Below are 19,120 nucleotides of genomic sequence, written 5' to 3' on the forward strand. Positions count from 1 at the left end.
TCCATTCTATGCTAAATCTGATTTCTTTGTGATCACTGCTCCCTAGCTCACTCCCTATTTCGATGTCATTAATTTGCGTTTCCCTGTTAGTTAACACTAAATCTAAAATATTATTTTCCCGTGTTGGTTCCTTAATGTGTTGCGTAAGAAAGCAATCGTCAATTAATTCTAGAAAATCTTCTGCTTCACTATTCCCTGTTTTGTTCAACCAGTTTATTCCGCTAAAATTAAAGTCACCCATGACATAAATACTGTTAGATCTAGATGCTCTAGATATTTCATCCCATAGATGCTTTGCTTCCATTCTGTCTAAATTTGGTGGCCTATATATTACTCCTATTATAATATTATTAGCTTTTTCGTTTAATTCAATCCAAATAGTTTCTGTGTGTGGCTCTGTTTTGATTCCCTCTTTGAGACTACATTTCAAATTGTCCCTAACATATATGGCTACTCCACCTCCTCGTCTAATATATCTATCTGTGTGAAATAGTTTAAATCCATATATTTGATATTCAGCTAATAGTTCTCTATTTTCTACATTCATCCACGTTTCGGTAAGTGCAATAATATCTATTTTTTCTGTGCAGACAAGAGCATTTAATTCGTTAATTTTATTTCTTAGACTTCTACTGTTAGTGTAATATACCCTAAGTGAATTGTTATTTTGCGGACCTTCTCTTTCCCTGATCGTTTTGCCAATTCCTTTCTCCCACAAACACATACTTTTATTACCTCCTTCCTCCAAATCAATTCCCATACCTCTATCTACTAACAGTTTAAACCCAAACAAACACCTCTAACCACTTCTTCTAACGAGTTCGCAACAGCAACAACCCCAGCTCTCGATAGATGCACCCCATCACGAGCATACATTTCATTTCTTCCATAGAAGTGTTCCCAGTTGTCTATGAAAGATATTGCATTTGATTTGCAATATCTTTCCAGCCGGCAATTGACACCAAGTGCCCTCGATATCCATTCATTTCCCACTCCCTTTCTTGGAAGAATGCCACATATGATCGGGATTCCTCCCTTGCTCCTAACTAACTCTTTGGCTGTTTTATACCTCTGAATCAGTTCCTCACTCCTAACTCGACCAACATCATTTCCTCCCACGCTAATGCAAATAATGGGATTGTTCCCATTACCAGCCATAATATCATTCATGTTGTTTATAATATCACCAATGCCAGCTCCGGGATAGCAAACCCTTAACCTGTTCCCCCTATCTATAGCACAAAACGTTCTATCCAAATACCTTATCTGGGAATCTCCCACAACTAATGTTTGCTTAGGTACTTCCTTTACTTTCTGAGGGGCCTGCGCTTCCTTTCTCTTCGTTGCTTTCCCTTTTGCGCGATCCGCAGTCTCTCCACAGCACTCGTCCTCCAAAACGTCAAATGAATTAGAAGTTGCTATGGCGTTTGAAGGCGGCTTTATCAAAGTCTTCTTAAGGCCCCTGTCTTTCACAACTCTCCAAGACGAGGTCCTTTAGCAAATTTGTTAAACATGAACGGCCATTTGTAAAACCATGTTGCGACTCATTTATTAATTTATGCCTTTCAAGATGGAGACGAATTGCATCTGCAATTATTGATTCAAGTAACTTTCCCACAATAGACGTTAGGCTAATTGGCCGATAGTTTGACGCAAGTGATCTATCTCCTTTCTTAAAAATTGGTACCACATTAGCTACCTTCCATAACTCTGGCACTCTGCCTGACTCTATTGATTTATTAAATATGGTAGACAGTGGGTCGGAAAGCTCCTCTTTGCATTCTTTAAGCACCCTGGCAAACACTTCATCCGGCCCTGGGGATTTGTTTGGTTTTAGTTTTTCTATTTGTTTAATTACATCCTCCCTGGTAACTGCTAAACTAGTCAACCTGTCCTCATCCCCACCCACATAGACTTGTTCGGCTGAAGGCATATTGTTAAGTTCTTCTTTAGTAAATACAGATATAAAATATTTGTTAAAAATACTACTCATCTCCTTGTCATTATCCGTTATTTGACCTGTCTCAGATTTTAATGGACCTATCCTTTCCGTAGTCTTAGTTCGATATAACTGAAAAAAGCCTTTAGGATTTGACTTTGCTTGCTCTGCTATGCGAACTTCATAGTTTCTTTTTACTTTCCTAATCTCCTTTTTAACATTTCTAACCAGTTGTATGAATTCCTGTTCTAACCTGACTTCCCCATTCTTAATCCTTTTGTACCAAGCTCTCCTGTTACCTATAAGGTTCTTTAAATTATTTGTTATCCACTTTGGGTCATTAGTATTCGACCTATTCAATTTGTATGGTATACTAAGTTCCTATGCTTTGTTTAGAATATTCTTAAATAAGTTATATATTATTTATGAGTGCAACACAGCACTCGTATTAGAGGACGAGTGCTGTGTTGTACCTGTTGTTCAACGAGTTGGCAAAGACAAAGTAACGAGGAGCATTAAAGCGCAGGTCCCTCAAACTGCTCAAAAGGAAAAGGGAGAATCGAAGGGAATTTTGGTTGTGGGAGATTCCCAGGTGAGGTATTTAGACAGAACGTTTTGTGCCAGAGATAGGGGGAACAGATTAAGGGTTTGCTACCCGGGAGCTGGAATTGGTGATATTGTTGGAAACATGAATGATATTATGACAGGAAATGGGAACAAACCCATTATTTGTGTTAGTGCAGGGGGTAATGATGTTGGACGAGTTAGGAGTGAGGAACTAATACAGAGATTCAGGACAGCCATTGAATTAGTTAGGAGCAAGGGAGGAATCCCGATCATATGTGGCATTCTTCCAAGAAAGGGAGTGGGAAATGAATGGATGTCAAGGGCACTTGGTGTCAATTGGCGGCTGGAAAGATATTGCAAATCAAATGCAATATCTTTCATTGACAACTGGGAACACTTCTATGGAAGAAATGAAATGTATGCTCGTGATGGGGTGCATCTATCGAGAGCTGGGGTTGTTGCTGTTGCGAACTCGTTGGAAGAAGTGGCTACAGGTGTTTGTTTGGATTTAAACTGTTAGTAGATAGAGGTATGGGAATTGATTTGAAGGAAGGAGATAATAAAAGTATGTGTTTGTGGGAGAAAGGAATTGGCAAAATGATCAGGGAAAGAGAAGGGCCTCAAAATAACAATTCACTTAGGGCATATTACACTAACAGTAGAAGTCTAAGAAATAAAATTAACGAATTAAATGCTCTTGTCTGCACAGAAAAAATAGATATTATTGCACTTACCGAAACGTGGATGAATGTAGAAAATAGAGAACTATTAGCTGAATATCAAATAAATGGATTTAAACTATTTCACACAGATAGATATATTAGACGAGGAGGGGGAGTAGCCATATATGTTAAGGACAATTTGAAATGTAGTCTCAAAGAGGGAATCAAAACTGAGCCACACTCAGAAACTATTTGGATAGAATTATACGAAAAAGCAAATAATATTATAATAGGAGTTAAATATAGGCCACCAAATTTAGACAGAATGGAAGCAAAGCATCTATGGGATGAAATATCTAGAGCATCTAGATTTAACAGTATTTACGTCATGGGTGACTTTAATTTTAGTGGAATAAACTGGTTGAACAAAACAGGGAATAGTGAAGCAGAAGATTTTCTAGAATTAATTGACGATTGCTTTCTTACGCAACACATTAAGGAACCAACACGGGAAAATAATATTTTAGATTTAGTGTTAACTAACAGGGAAACACAAATTAATGACATCGAAATAGGGAGTGAGCTAAGGAACAGTGATCACAAAGAAATCAGATTGAGCATAGAATGGAATAGACCTGTAGGAGAAAATTCTGTTTAAGTGCCAGATTTTCGAAAAGCTGATTTTAATAGCCTAAGAAATTCTTTGGGTCAAATTGATTGGAAAGTCTTGGGTATGGGGTGTGGGCCGGTCTTGGAGCGAGACATGAACCCAGCGATAGGTGACGTAAATGGAGATTTCGATGTGAATTCAATATATAACTTATTTAAGAATATTCTAAACAAAGCACAGGAACGTAGTATACCATACAAATTGAATAGATCGAATACTAATGACCCAAAGTGGATAACAAAGAATTTGAAGAACCTTATAGGTAAAAAGAGAGCTTGGTACAAAAGGATTAAAAATTGGGAGGTCACTTTAGAACAGGAATTCGTACAACTGGTTAGAAATGTTAAAAAAGAGATAAGGAAAGCAAAAAGAAACTATGAAGTTCGCATAGCAGGGCAAGCAAAGAAATCTTAAAGGTTTTTTTTCAGTTATATCATACTAAGACTAGGGAAAGGATAGGTCCATTAAAAACTGAGACAGGTCAAATAACAGATAGTGATGAAGAGATGAGTAGTATTTTTAATAAATATTTTGTATCTGTATTTACTAAAGAGGAACTTAACAATATGCCTTCAGCCGAACAAGTCTATGTGGGTGGGGACGAGGACAGGTTGACGAGTTTAGCAGTTACCAGGGAGGATGTTCTTAAACAAATAGTAAAACTCAAACCAAACAAATCCCCAGGGCCGGATGAAGTGTTTGCCAGGGTGCTTCAAGAATGCAAAGAGGAGCTTTGTGACCCACTGTCAACCATATTTAATAAATCAATAGAGTCAGGCAGAGTGCCAGAGTTTTGGAAAGTTGCTAATGTGATACCAGTTTTTAAGAAAGGAGATAGATCACTTGCGTCTAACTATCGACCAATTAGCCTAACGTCTATTGTGGGTAAGTTACTCGAATCTATAATAGCAAATAAAATTCGTCTTCATCTTGAAAAACATAAATTAATAATTGAGTCGCAACATGGTTTTATAAATGGCTGTTCATGTTTAACAAATTTGTTATCTTTTTATTCTAGCATAGTTGAGGCAGTTGATAGTGGTAAGGATTCTAATGTTGTGTACCTTGACTTTAGCAAAGCTTTTGATACAGTGCCACATGAAAGACTGATTAAAAAGATAGAGGCTCATGGTATTGGGGGTGCTATATTAAACTGGATTAGGGCATGGCTATACCAAAGGAAACAGAGTTAGTATAAATGGAGTCAAGTCAGAGTGGGAAAATGTTGTAAGTGGAGTGCCTCAAGGCTCTGTCCTGGGACCTCTGTTGTTTATAATATATATAAATGATTTAGATTCAGGTTTGAGTAGCAACATTTGCTAATTTGCCGATGATACGAAAATCGGTAGGGAAATTAATTCGGAGGAGGACTCGCTATCACTTCAAGTTAACATAAGAACATAAGAACATAAGAACAAAGGTAACTGCAGAAGGCCTATTGGCCCATACGAGGCAGCTCCTATTCTATAACCACCCAATCCCACTCATATACTTGTCCAACCCGTGCTTGAAACAATCGAGGGACCCCACCTCCACAATGTTACGGGGCAATTGGTTCCACAAATCAACAACCCTGTTACTGAACCAGTATTTACCCAAGTCTTTCCTAAATCTAAACTTATCCAATTTATATCCATTGTTTCGTGTTCTGTCCTGTGTTGATACTTTTAATACCCTATTAATATCCCCCCGGTTATGTCCATTCATCCACTTGTAAACCTCTATCATGTCACCCCTAACTCTTCGCCTTTCCAGTGAATGCAACTTAAGCTTTGTTAATCTTTCTTCATATGAAAGATTTCTAATTTGGGGAATTAACTTAGTCATCCTACGCTGGACACGTTCAAGTGAATTTATATCCATTCTATAATATGGCGACCAAAACTGAACTGCATAATCTAAATGGGGCCTAACTAGAGCAAGATATAGCTTGAGAACCACACCAGGTGTCTTGTTACTAACGCTGCGATTAATAAATCCAAGTGTCCGATTTGCCTTATTACGAACATTTATGCATTGATCCTTTTGTTTTAAATTCTTACTAATCATAACTCCCAGATCCCTTTCGCAATCCGACTTCGCAATCACAACACCATCTAGCTCGTATCTTGTAACTCTATCATCATTACCTAACCTCAGAACTTTACATTTATCAGCATTAAACTGCATCTGCCAATCCTTTGACCATTTCAAAACCCTATCTAGATCAACTTGAAGTGATAGTGAGTCCTCCTCCGAATTAATTTCCCTACCGATTTTCGTATCATCGGCAAATTTGCAAATGTTGCTACTCAAACCTGAATCTAAATCATTTATATATATTATAAACAACAGAGGTCCCAGGACAGAGCCTTGAGGCACTCCACTTACAACATTTTCCCACTCTGACTTGATTCCATTTATACTAACTCTCTGTTTCCTTTGGTATAGCCATGCCCTAATCCAGCTTAATATAGCACCCCCAATACCATGAGACTCTATTTTTTTAATCAGTCTTTCATGTGGCACTGTATCAAAAGCTTTGCTAAAGTCAAGGTATACAACATCGCAATCCTTACCACTATCAACTGCCTCAACAATGCTAGAATAAAAAGATAACAAATTTGTTAAACATGAACGGCCATTTATAAAACCATGTTGCGACTCAATTATTAAATTATGTTTTTCAAGATGAAGACGAATTTTATTTGCTATTATAGATTCGAGTAACTTTCCCACAATAGACGTTAGGCTAATTGGTCGATAGTTAGACGCAAGTGATCTATCTCCTTTCTTAAAAACTGGCATCACATTAGCAACTTTCCAAAACTCTGGCACTCTGCCTGACTCTATTGATTTATTAAATATGGTTGACAGTGGGTCACAAAGCTCCTCTTTGCATTCTTTAAGCACCCTGGCAAACACTTCATCCGGCCCTGGGGATTTGTTTGGTTTGAGTTTTACTATTTGTTTAAGAACATCCTCCCTGGTAACTGTTAAACTCGTCAACCTGTCCTCGTCCCCACCCACATAGACTTGTTCGGCTGAAGGCATATTGTTAAGTTCCTCTTTTGTAAATACAGATACAAAATATTTATTAAAAATACTACTCATCTCTTCATCACTATCTGTTATTTGACCTGTCTCAGTTTTTAATGGACCTATCCTTTCCCTAGTCTTAGTACGATATAACTGAAAAAACCCTTTAGGATTTGTCTTTGCTTGCCCTGCTATGCGAACTTCATAGTTTCTTTTTGCTTTCCTTATCTCTTTTTTAACATTTCTAACCAGTTGTACGAATTCCTGTTCTAAAGTGACCTCCCCATTTTTAATCCTTTTGTACCAAGCTCTCTTTTTACCTATAAGGTTCTTCAAATTCTTTGTTATCCACTTTGGGTCATTAGTATTCGATCTATTCAATTTGTATGGTATACTACGTTCCTGTGCTTTGTTTAGAATATTCTTAAATAAGTTATATATTGAATCCACATCGAAATCCCCATTTAAGTCACCTATCGCTGGGTTCATGTCTCGCTCCAAGACCGGCCCACACCCCATACCCAAGACTTTCCAATCAATTTGACCCAAAAAATTTCTTAGGCTATTAAAATCAGCTTTACGAAAATCTGGCACTTTAACAGAATTTTCTCCTACTGGTCTATTCCATTCTATGCTAAATCTGATTTCTTTGTGATCACTGCTCCCTAGCTCACTCCCTATTTCGATGTCATTAATTTGCGTTTCCCTGTTAGTTAACACTAAATCTAAAATATTATTTTCCCGTGTTGGTTCCTTAATGTGTTGCGTAAGAAAGCAATCGTCAATTAATTCTAGAAAATCTTCTGCTTCACTATTCCCTGTTTTGTTCAACCAGTTTATTCCGCTAAAATTAAAGTCACCCATGACATAAATACTGTTAGATCTAGATGCTCTAGATATTTCATCCCATAGATGCTTTGCTTCCATTCTGTCTAAATTTGGTGGCCTATATATTACTCCTATTATAATATTATTAGCTTTTTCGTTTAATTCAATCCAAATAGTTTCTGTGTGTAGCTCTGTTTTGATTCCCTCTTTCAGACTACATTTCAAATTGTCCCTAACATATATGGCTACTCCACCTCCTCGTCTAATATATCTATCTGTGTGAAATAGTTTAAATCCATATATTTGATATTCAGCTAATAGTTCTCTATTTTCTACATTCATCCACGTTTCGGTAAGTGCAATAATATCTATTTTTTCTGTGCAGACAAGAGCATTTAATTCGTTAATTTTATTTCTTAGACTTCTACTGTTAGTGTAATATACCCTAAGTGAATTGTTATTTTGCTCTAGATAGGGTTTTGAAATGGTCAAAGGATTGGCAGATGCAGTTTAATGCTGATAAATGTAAAGTTCTGAGGTTAGGTAATGATGATAGTGTTACAAGATACGAGCTAGATGGTGCTGAGATTGCGAAGTCGGATTGTGAAAGGGATCTGGGAGTTATGATAAGTAAGAATTTAAAACAAAAGGATCAATGCATAAATGTTCGTAATAAGGCAAATCGGACACTTGGATTTATTAATCGCAGCGTTAGTAACAAGACACCTGGTGTGGTTCTCAAGCTATATCTTGCTCTAGTTAGGCCCCATTTAGATTTTGCAGTTCAGTTTTGGTCGCCATATTATAGAATGGATATAAATTCACTTGAACGTGTCCAGCGTAGGATGACTAAGTTAATTCCCCAAATTAGAAATCTTTCATATGAAGAAAGATTAACAAAGCTTTAGTTGCATTCACTGGAAAGGCGAAGAGTTAGGGGTGACATGATAGAGGTTTACAAGTGGATGAATGGACATAACAAAGGGGATATTAATAGGGTATTAAAAGTATCAACACAAGACAGAACACGAAACAATGGGTATAAATTGGATAAGTTTAGATTTAGGAAAGACTTGGGTAAATACTGGTTCAGTAACAGGGTTGTTGATTTGTGGAACCAATTGCCGCATAACATTGTGGAGGTGGGGTCCCACGATTGTTTCAAGCATGGGATGGACATGTATATGAGTGGGATTGGGTGGTTATAAATAGGAGCTGCCTCGTATGGGCCAATAGGCCTTCTGCAGTTGCCTTTGTTCTTATGTTCTTATTAAATCCACATCGAAATCCCCTTTTACGTCAACTATCGCTGGGTTCATGTCTCGCTCTAAGACCGGCCCACACCCCATACCCAAGAGTTTCCAATCTATTTGACCCAAAAAATTTCTTAGGCTATTAAAATCAACTTTTCGAAAATCTGGCACTTTAACAGAATTTTCTCCTACAGGTCTATTCCATTCTATGCTAAATCTGATTACTTTGTGATCACTGTTCCCTAGCTCACTCCCTATTTCGATGTCATTAATTTGTGTTTCCCTGTTAGTTAACACTAAATCTAAAATATTATTTTCCCGCGTTGGTTCCTTAATGTGTTGCGTAAGAAAGCAATCGTCAATTAATTCTAGAAAATCTTCTGCTTCACTATTCCCAGTTTTGTTCACCCAGTTTATTCCACTAAAATTAAAGTCACCCATGACATAAATACTGTTAGATCTAGATATTTCATTCCATAGATGCTTTGCTTCCATTCTGTCTAAATTTGGTGGCCTATATATAACTCCTATTATAATATTATTTGCTTTTTCGTTTAATTCTATCCAAATAGTTTCTGTGTGGGGCTCAGTTTTGATTCCCTCTTTGAGACTACATTTCAAATTCTCCCTAACATATATGGCTACTCCCCCTCCTCGTCTAATATATCTATCTGTGTGAAATAGTTTAAATCCATTTATTTGATATTCAGCTAATAGTTCTCTATTTTCTACGTTCATCCACGTTTCGGTAAGTGCAATAATATCTATTTTTCTGTGCAGACAAGAGCATTTAATTCATTAATTTTATTTCTTAGACTTCTACTGTTAGTGTAATATATCCTAAGTGAATTGTTTTTTTGAGGCCCTTTTCTTTCCCTGATCATTTTGCCAATTCTTTTCTCCCACGAACACATACTTTTATTACCTCCTTCCTCCAAATCAATTCCCATACCACTATCTACTAACAGTTTAAACCCAAACAAACACCTCTAACCACTGGTTCCAACGAGTTCGCAACAGCAACAACCCCAGCCCCCGATAGATGCACCCCATCACGAGCATACATTTCATTTCTTCCATAGAAGCATTCCCAGTTTTCTTTGATTCTTAAACAAATAGTAAAACTCAAACCAAACAAATCCCCAGGGCCGGATGAAGTGTTTGCCAGGGTGCTTAGAGAATGCAAAGAGGAGCTGTGTGACCCAATGTCAACCATATTTAATAAATCAATAGAGTCAGGCAGAGTGCCAGAGTTTTGGAAAGCTAACCAGTCGCAACATGGTTTTATAAATGGCCGTTCATAAGAACATAAGAACAAAGGCAACTGCAGAAGGCCTATTGGCTCATACGAGGCAGCTCCTATTTATAACCACCCAATCTCACTCATATACTTGTCCAACCCGCGCTTGAAACAATCGAGGGACCCCCACCTCCAGCACGTTACGCGGTAATTGGTTCCACAAATCAACAACCCTGTTACTGAACCAGTATTTACCCAAGTCTTTCCTAAATCTAAACTTATCCAATTTATACCAATTGTTTCGTGTTCTGTCTTGTGTTGATACTTTTAATACCCTATTAATATCTCCTTTGTTATGTCCATTCATCCACTTGTAAACCACTATCATGTCACCCCTAACTCTTCGCCTTTCCAGTGAATGCAATTTAAGCTTTGTTAATCTTTCTTCATATGAAAGATTTCTAATTTGGGGAATTAGAAATCTTTTCAATCGAAAATTTCGAAAATCAGATTTACGAAAAGCTGATTTTAATAGCCTAAGAATTTTTTTGGGTCAAATAGATAGGAAACTCTTGGGTATGGAGTGTGGGCCAGGTCTTGGAGCGAGACATGAACCCAGCGACAGGTGACGTAAAAGGGGATTTCGATGTGGATTTAATATATAACTTATTTAAGAATATTCTAAACAAAGCACAGGAACGTAATATACCATACAAATTGAATAGATCGAATACTAATGACCCAAAGTGGATAACATAATTTAAAGAACCTTATAGGTAAAAAGAGAAATTGGTACAAAAGGATTAAGAATGGGGAAGTAAGGTTAGAACAGGAATTAATACAACTGGTTAGAAATGTTAAAAAAGAGATTAGGAAAGCAAAAAGAAACTATGAAGTTCGCATAGCAGAGCAAGCAAAGTCAAATCCTAAAGGGTTTTTTCAGTTATATCGAACTAAGACTACGGAAAGGATAGGTCCATTAAAATCTGAGACAGGTCAAATAACGGATAATGACAAGGAGATGAGTAGTATTTTTAACAAATATTTTATATCTGTATTTACTAAAGAAGAACTTAACAATATGCCTTCAGCCGAACAAGTCTATGTGGGTGTGGATGAGGACAGGTTGACTAGTTTAGTAGTTACCAGGGAGGATGTAATTAAACAATTAGAAAAACTAAAACCAAACAAATCCCCAGGGCCGGATGAAGTGTTTGCCAGGGTGCTTAAAGAATGCAAAGAGGAGCTTTCCGACCCACTGTCTACCATATTTAATAAATCAATAGAGTCAGGCAGAATGCCAGAGTCATGGAAGGTAGCTAATGTGGTACCAATTTTTAAGAAAGGAGATAGATCACTTGCGTCAAACTATCGGCCTATTAGCCTAACGTCTATTGTGGGAAAGTCACTTGAATCAATAATTGCAAATACAATTCATCTCCATCTTGAAAAACAAATTAATAAATGAGTCGCAACATGGTTTTACAAATGGCCGTTCATGTTTAACAAATTTGCTAACTTTTTATTCCAGCATAGTTGAGGCAGTTGATAGTGGTAAGGATTGTGATGTTGTGTACCTTGACTTTAGCAAAGCTTTTGATACAGTGCCACATGAAAGACTAATTAAAAAAATAGAAGCTCATGGTACTGGGGGGTGCTATATTAACTTGGATTAGGGCATGGCTATTCCAAAGGAAACAGAGTTAGTATAAATGGGGTTAAGTCAGAGTGGGATAATGTTGTTAGTGGAGTACCTCAGGGCTCTGTCCTGGGACCTCTGTTGTTTATAATATATATAAATGATTTAAATTCAGGTTTGAGTAGCAACATTTACAAATTTGCCGATGATACGAAAATCGGTAGGGAAATTAATTCGGAGGAGGACTCACTATCACTTCAAGTTGATCTAGATAGGGTTTTGAAATGGTCAAATGATTGGCAAATGCAGTTTAATGCTGATAAATGTAAAGTTCTGAGGCTAGGTAATGATGATAGAGTTACAAGATACGAGCTAGATGGTGTTGAGATTGCGAAGTCGGATTGCGAAAGGGATCTGGGAGTTATGATTAGTAAGAATTTAAAACAAAAGGATCAATGCATAAATGTTCGTAATAAGGCGAATAGGACACTGGGATTTATTAATCGAAGCGTTAGTAACAAGACACCTGGTGTGGTTCTTAAGCTATATCTTGCACTGGTTAGGCCCCATTTATCCATTTATATTATGCAGTTCAGTTTTGGTCGCCGTATTATAGAATGGATATAAATTCACTTGAACGTGTCCAACGTAGGATGACTAAGTTAATTCCCCAAATTAGAAATCTTTCATATGAAGAAAGATTAACAAAGCTTAAGTTGCATTCACTGGAAAGGCGAAGAGTTAGGGGTGACATGATAGAGGTTTACAAGTGGATGAATGGACATAACAGGGGGGATATTAATAGGGTATTAAAAATATCAACACAAGACAGAACACGAAACAATGGGTATAAATTGGATAAGTTTAGATTTAGGAAAGACTTGGGTAAATACAACAAACAGGGTTGTTGATTCGTGGAACCAATTGTCGCGTAACGTGGTGGAGGTGGTGTCCCTCGATTGTTTCAAGCGCGGGTTGGACAAGTATATGAGTGGGATTAGGTGGTTATAGAATAGGAGCTGCCTCGTATGGGCCAATAGGCCTTCTGCAGTTACCTTTGTTCTTATGTTCTTAATTAAGTTAGTCATCCTACGTTGGACACGTTCAAGTGAAATTATATCCATTCTATAGTACGGCGACCAAAACTGAACTGCATAATCTAAATGGGGCTAACCAGAGCTTTATTCTTATGTTCAAACCTGAATCTAAATAATTTATATATATTATGATTAACAGAGGTTCCAGGACTATGTTTTTACATTGAGAGAGATGCTACATGTCTCCTCCCAGTGAGATGTACGTAGGATATAAATTAACTAACATTTGACGTCTTTACATATGACTGTTGACAGCAAGCTGAGGACAGAGATCATTCGCTCCAGAAACGCGTAATAAAACATAAGAAGCAGCTGTCGAAAATATTAGCTCTTGTGAAAGTGGTAGTGACGCATTGAGGACGTTATGTCGCAGGAACATAATACGAAACTATCGAAACTGGACTTCTATCAAATTCTGGGGATAACTATTGATGCCGAGGAAAAGGATATTAAGAAATCGTACAGACAAAGAGCTCTTAAATGTCATCCGGATAAGAATCCAGATAACCCATTCGCTACTGATGAATTTGACAAACTTAAGAAAATTCTTGAGATTTTGTTAGATCCAGGAACACGTAAAGCATATGACAAGACCCTCAAGAGTCGTAAAGCAGCAGCTGCCAGAGCCCGTGAACATGTTACCAGATCACAGAAACTAAGGTCAGATTTGGAGGAACGGGAACGACGTGTTCAACGCAGTAGGGAACAGCAAGATATGTCAGAAGAAGAACAGTTTCGACGTGAATTGAAAAGATTGGACAAGGAGGGCGAGCAACTTATTTTGGAGGAACTGGATCGAGTAAATAGGGAGGTAGGGGCAGAGCTTTTTCGGAGTTCATCTAAAGTCTCCAAAAGCAGTGAACCTCCAGCTATGGACACACGGGGTCACAAAGTTAAAGTTAAGTGGATGTCAACAGACGATTGGCCAGGGTATTCCCAGCAGGAAATTAACCAACTCTTCTATAAGTGGGGAGACATCAATGCTCTGGTTATGGTGCAGAAAAATAGAAAAGGAACAGCATTAATAGAATATAAGACCAAAAATGCAGCGGATATGGCAGTGCAGTTTGAGAGAGGTCAAACTGGCAAACCAGTAAAAGTTACACACATGTGAGAGGCACCTCACAAAAAGCCTCATATCCTCCAAAAAAAATCCTAAAAATTATGAGTGTAAGGACAAATCCAATTTAAACTTTGAATCTAGTTGTCGTGAATCAGTAGAGAATGTGAGCCAAACCAGTTAAATGTTTCTCAATCAAATTTTATAATAATAAACAAGTTGTTTGATTGCTTTGGATGAAAATAATCTTTTATAATTTGTACAAAAATATATATCTCATGTTGTCTTGATTTGTCCAAGAAACCGACCTTCAAATACTTCTTACTTAGTTTTATTTTCCCATTATGTGTGTTGCATGTCTCTGTCTGCGGAGGCATACTTCTCTGTTCCTTAGAGAAGGGTGGTAGACACCACAAGAGTGGTAGGTGGGAACTGCTAGAGTGATAGACACTCAGATCCCTACGTCTGGGATACTCTTGGATGTAGGTTCGATTAATATATTCCCCTTTATTATTAATTATTAATTACCCCTCACAGAGCAGCCATGAGACCCCCCATAACAGTAGATCTACTTTTGAAGCGAAGGGGGAAGGTGCGAAATGGACGGCATTTGTGAACACTGGCAGTAAAGGAAATTTCACGAAAAATTCAGCCTTCAACAAGTTGAGACATTTTACCTTAGGAGTTGTGGAAATAATTTGACTGGGCAAAAATTTAATGGGCAAAAGATAGACATCTTGGGACAAGATAACTTTGACATAAGTAAGTTTTCTAGAGACATTTTAATCGGTATGGATTTCTTGAAAAGATTTGATTACTCCTAGTCTGCACAAAAGTTGCGAGGAACTGCAGATTGTAGCTGGGAAAGATTTTTTATGTTGAAATGGTCGACCATCCTCCATTAGTGGCTTTAATTAAAAGGAAGCAGAAGTATAGCGTAAATTACCCAAAATTACTTTTCATGTCTCTTCCAGACACTAATAAGAGGTCATGTGGGATGTATGCACTGACCAAGCAAAAGTTGCCCACCACATTTTGTAAAATTCATTAAAGTGTCCGTGGGATGTCACATCCTACCAGGAAATACCCTACAGGTGCCTGGAAGATGTCAAGTAATAATTCCTCACCATCTAATTGTGGTGCTTGATTAAGGTGCACTTATTCCAATAAACTCAACGACACTGAAGCCGCTTCCGTCCCGAGAGAGAGGGAGAGACCGTTGTACATCTACGTCCTGTTCTACTGTGGTCACCTGTTGTTTCAGTCTCATCCATCATTACTGTTTTGTGACCTCGAGTTGAAAATTGAGCCGTGTCTCTTTAGCAAGGTTCACCCAGCAGGCTGCAGCCAGCCACAGACTCACCTGTCGGTCGTGCTATCTGGTCGGATAGTTCTATCATTCTTCAGCAGAAACCGGAATGGTGTACAAGAGGACGAGGATTCTCCACATTCTAAAATTTGTGGTCGTCGAAACTACAATCAACTACACGTCACTGGTCTAACAGATTTTTTTTTTAACATTTGTTGTGTAATAATGTTAAAATGTTATGTTTGCTCTATTTTGTTATTGTATTCAATTTCTGAAAAAATTAAGATCTCTGAATACCTAGGAATGTAATTTTGGAAAACCTAAATGTTGAAAACTAGAAATATAGTAGTGAAATTCTATTAAAATGGAAATGTACAATTTTTTCACATGGACCCGTTCTCGAGATAGAGCTCTCTAGTATGAGAGTTATTGCAATGTGTCTAGGACGTAGGCTCTGGAAAATGATAATTGTCATTTTCTTGCTCCGCATTCATTGGTGCAAGAGGGGTTGACAACATTAACTTTATACTCTTAGCTGGAAGTATGTACACATTTTGTTGCTGCGTACTCATTTGAGAACTGTGATATTAAAAGTAGTATTGATAATAAACACATTTGTAAGATTGTCAGAATGTCATTTTGGACATTGATTTTGAATGTTAGGTTTGATAATTAAGTGACATGTGGCAAAAAGTGACCACAGATGGTGACTGGAACACATGAATGAACTTGAAGAGTTCAGTGTTCTTCTCCTGAAGCAGTGAGATTTCAGCATGTATTGGAATTCTTGTGTTACGCGTTCATGACGAAACACGTTGATGGACGCCGATGACCAATGATATTTGTTGGCCAGATTTTGTGATAGTGGTTGCAATATTGAATTTAGTTATATCAATTCTGAGTATTGAATTTTTCTTCCAGGTGTATTGGGAAGATTGCTGGACTATAAACAGCATTACAGTCGGGTGTCAGATAACTGGATTCAGCATTTGAATTATGCCGATTATTTCGATACAATCTGCAGATTTTAAATTCTATAGATAGGGTAGATTTTGAATATTTTTTTGAGGCACTGGTTAAATTTTTATATAAAATAAAGGATTGGGCTGGTACCGCTACCTCAAAGTCGACCAAGGCATTCAATATCCAGGCTGAAGCCTTCCCCAGACCTCCCTACAAGAGGCATCTCGAGTAGTGCCTCCACACACCTTAACTACTTGACGAGTAACTCCCGCGGTAGTAGCAAATCTCAGACCCAGGCGTCACCACTCACCCAGCCCGGCCAAACACCACCCAGGCGTCACCAATCACCCAGCCCGGCCAATCACCGACCCAGGCGTCACCAATCACCCAGCTCGGCCAAACACCACCCAGGCGTCACCACTCACCAGTAGTGTAAACCAGGCCATAACGTGTCCGTTTTGCTTTTCCTAAGGGACACGTTATGGCCCCATGTTTTTTCGTTACCCCGGTGAGATTTAAGGGACACGTTATGGCCCCATGTTTTTTCGTTACCCCGGTGAGATTTAAGGGACACGTTATGGCCCCATGTTTTTTCGTTAGCCCGGTGAGCCATGCACGGGCATTGCTAATGGTCAATGACGTCATCAACTTACCTGGGGATTAAAAGGCCGGCCCCATCATATTTCGCACAGGCATTGCTAATAGTCACCCCGTATTCTTCTTCCCTGAATAAGTCCGTTTTCTGTTATAGTATGTTTATTCCCATTTTTAATGTTTATAGCAAAGGGGGATACAAATGCTGCCTTCTGTCAAGCCTAATGTGCAATGGTGTTAATCATTATAAGCTCGTTTTTCTCAATAAGGTATTGCCGTACGGTTTCCCATTGTCTAAGATCATTTTATAGCTAAGATTACATAATAACATAAGAAATGAGTTCAAACCCTGTTTACAGAACCAGTATTTACCCAGGTCTTTTTCCTAAATCTAAATCTAAAACTTATTCCAATTTATGTCCATTGTTTCATGTTCTGTCTAGTGTTGATAATTTTAATAGTCTATTAATATTCCCCCTTTATCATGTCCATTCATTCACAGCTCTATCATGTCACCTCTATTTCTTTGCCTTTCTAGAGAATGTAATTTAAGCATTGTCAATCTTTCTTCAGAAATTGCTTATTGAGCATAGGGCAAAATAAAAATGAAAACTTACTATCTTTCATTTGTATGAAAACAGTCCCCTGCCAGGCGTGGTGACTTCAATGCGATTTCAGTACTAATCCAATATTACTGTATAAACTATCAGTCTCCTGCCAGGCATGGTGACTTCAGTGCGATTTTCAGTAGTAATCCAATATTACTGCATATATATATATATATATATATATATATATATATATATATATATATATATATATATATATATATGCAGTAATATATATATATATATATATATATATATATATGCAGTAATATATATATATATATATATATATATATATATATATATATATATATATATATATATATATATATATATATATATATATATATATATATATATATATATATATATGCAGTAATATATATATATATGCATATATATATATATATATATATATATATATATATATATATATATATATATATATATATATATATATATATATATATATATATATATATATATATATATATATATATATATATATAAACTCTCTCGTGTTTAGGAGAGTTGTGCCTTAAGCAGAGACACTGTGTCTTCCCATATTAACAGGGACTTGATGAAATTAACGTCTAAATGACCCCTCACTTGCTCTGGTGCTCTTGGGAGGTGTTGATCTTTGGGGGATTTAAATACTCCGAAATTACCATCTCTTTTAAGGGTCTGAGCGGTGGTGCAGAGGGTTAAGGCGTACCTGTTATGCCAGTTGCTGGAAGGCTTCTGTGCTGGCTAGGGTTCGAGTCTCCTGGTGGGAAAGTGTTCTAAAGTTGTATACTTAACTCTCGTGTTTAGGAGAGTTGTGCCTTAAGCAGAGACACTGTGTCTTCCCATATTAACAGGGACTTGATGAAATTAACGTCTAAATGACCTCTCACTTGCTCTGGTGCTCTTGGGAGGTGTTGATCTTTGGGGGATTTAAATACTCCGAAATTACCATCTCTTTTAAGGGTCTGAGCGGTGGTGCAGAGGGTTAAGGCGTACCTGTTATGCCAGTTGCTGGAAGGCTTCTGTGCTGGCTAGGGTTCGAGTCTCCTGGTGGGAAAGTGTTCTAAAGTTGTATACTTAACTCTCGTGTCTCTTGACCATGCTAAGATACAAAACATTTGGGTATATTCGGTGGAAATTGGCATAAATTAGGTAAAATTTAGGTGGGAAAGGCATAAATTTTGCCAACTATAATCAAATCTGACTTTGGCTGTCAGATTTCTCCTACCCGGCCAGGAGAGGCCGGGTAGGGATGTCTAGGGCAGGTTGGAATAGGTGAAAACTCAGCTAAAATAAACTTTGACCATGCTAAGATACAAAAACATTTGGGTATATTCGGTGGAAATTGGCTTAAATTAGGTAAAATTTAGGTTGGAAAGGCATAAATTTTGCTATCTATAATCAAATCTGACTTTGGATATGCCAGGAGAGAATGGGTAGGGTTGTCTAGGGCAGGTTGGAATAGGTGAAAACTCAGCTAAAATGAGCTTTGGCCGTGCTATGTTCCAAAACATTTTTGGGTATATTTGGTGGAAATTGTCTTAAATTAGGTCAAATTTATATGGGATAACTTAAACTTCGCCGACTTTAACCAAATCTAGGTTTGGATATGCTAGGATAGGTTAGGTAAGGTTGCGTAGGGTACGATGGAATAGGAGAAAATGTAG

General features: G+C 37.5%; 1 pseudogene; it reads left to right on the forward strand.

Annotated features, from left to right (window-relative positions):
- Nucleotides 1-13,277: 13,277 nt before the first annotated feature.
- Nucleotides 13,278-14,027, forward strand: LOC138371210 (dnaJ homolog subfamily C member 17 pseudogene; annotated as a pseudogene).
- Nucleotides 14,028-19,120: the final 5,093 nt, after the last annotated feature.

The sequence above is a fragment of the Procambarus clarkii genome, chromosome 35, assembly GCF_040958095.1.
Source record: "Procambarus clarkii isolate CNS0578487 chromosome 35, FALCON_Pclarkii_2.0, whole genome shotgun sequence".
Taxonomy (NCBI): Eukaryota; Metazoa; Arthropoda; class Malacostraca; order Decapoda; family Cambaridae; genus Procambarus; species Procambarus clarkii.